Source organism: Cyprinodon variegatus, unplaced genomic scaffold, assembly GCF_000732505.1.
Source record: "Cyprinodon variegatus isolate N-32 unplaced genomic scaffold, C_variegatus-1.0 Scaffold142, whole genome shotgun sequence".
NCBI lineage: Eukaryota > Metazoa > Chordata > Actinopteri > Cyprinodontiformes > Cyprinodontidae > Cyprinodon > Cyprinodon variegatus.
In genome coordinates this window covers 65416-67337 of record NW_015150595.1, presented here as the reverse complement: position 1 = coordinate 67337, position 1922 = coordinate 65416, and positions in this window count along the sequence as shown.

Here is a 1922-nt window from a genome sequence, read left to right as displayed (position 1 = left end):
GCACGGTACCAACCGGACCCAGACCCAGTCAGACTGCTGGTTGATGCACGGTACCAACCGGACCCAGACCCACTCAGACTGCTGGTTGATGCACGGTACCAACCGGACCCAGACCCACTCAGACTGCTGGTTGATGCACTGTAACCGGACCCAGACCCACTGGTTTGGGGTGAATCGGATTGAACTGCAGCGGTTTGGGTCTCTGATGGATGGGATTGTGTAGAATAATAAATTTCTTTCTCCCAGCTCTGGTGTCCGTTCTCCACCAGCAGCTGTGGATCAAACAGAACTCTGCCTCCTCCAGGTGGAGCCAGTGGGCTGGAGGCCATTGTTGGTGCAGATTCAGGCTTTAGTCCGACACGTTCTTCTTGGCTTGTTAGCGTCTCCATGTCGTTTATGGGATGAAAACCCTCTAGTTTAATCAGACACCACTTCCCTTCTTTATTCTTTCTACCAACATCCTGCTGAGGAGCAAAGAAGCAAAGCCTCCTTTTTCTAGCCGCCGTCGTCCAGCCTGCAGGCGTCCACAGCGGCTCCGCTCTAACTGAAGGCTGCCTCCTGCATGGCCTCCTACTCCTCTCACCTCCTCCCTCCTCCTGGCTGTAATCTGGAGCAGGGATGCTTCAGTAGCAGAGGTGATAGTTTCTGCTCAAAGTTTCTGCATGTTTTACTAATCTTTGGTTGGATTGACATGAAGGTCTGTTGGAGGATTCTCATTACTGAGGGATGCGGCGACCCAGGAACGGAGTGAAGCGTTAGAAATTGATTATTCTGGGATGTAAGCGTTGCTCTCTGTTCCTGGGTTGGACTTTTCCTCTCCAGCTTTGCTTCTTCGCTTCTAGATCCCGTAGATAAAAGGTTAGATCTGCAGCTGAGAGACGCTGTATTAGTTCATCTGAGACGCAACACAGAAATGATTGAACCAATAATCCGACGGCAGCCGTTCTACGTTATGCAGACGCTCCATCTTCGCCAGTGAACATTTATACAAACATCCTGATCACTGCTGAGCTTTCAGCGCTCTGCTGGGTCCAGTTGGGTCAGTACCATCAGAACCTGCAGCGTTTAGCGGTTTCCTAACAGATTTGGTGTCTTAGTCGTGTGTTGGGGGGGGTGAGGCCATCCATAGCATCATCTGTGGCGCTGCAGCCCATAAGGAAAGGTATTTTTGGGATGTTTTCCGCCGTATAACGGCGTGCCGGGCGGTTCTGATCCGGTCTGGGCCTCGGTCGGCTTGGGACCGTTACAGCAGCCGTCCGTCACACTGCGACGCCTCCGGCCTCAGATTCCTGCAGAGGTTTAGATCTTTGTTTTGCTTTTTTCTCTCAGTTTCATTGGTTGTTTGATTCTGAGTCGGACCAGATGCTCCGAGTCGCGGCCCCCCCAGGCCCCCCCTTTAGACGGCTCTGCTTGATGGCTCTGCATATATAAACCCCCTCCTGACCGCGTGTCGGCATGAACAGACTCTAAGGACTGCATGACTATTACCCCCCCACCCTCCCCCAGGACGACGTTACAAGTCACTTCTGATTCCCATATTTCTGCGCTGTAACCGGGGGTTACGCCCCTGATGTGCGGCGTGGGGGGGGCGATGCAGTGGGAGGAGCTATGGTCACTGTGGAAAGGGCTACTTTAGACTAGAGCAGTTTTAATAATGGTTACTGTTCTGTTTGCATGTTAAACCTGAGATCAACCTTTTTAACATCCGCTCCAGTTTTTTGGACGGTTTCCGGGTTTTGAATGTCTCTCCATGGCATGTGCGTTTCTCCATCAGCAGCGTCTCTTTCAGATTTCCATATTTACTATTCTAATACTTTATGAAGTCATTACTGGAGCTGAGTATGTTTTCCTATGCAAAATATACCATTAATAAACAAGCTGTACTGACAGCCTGAAGTGTGTCATTCTGTGTGTGTGTGTGG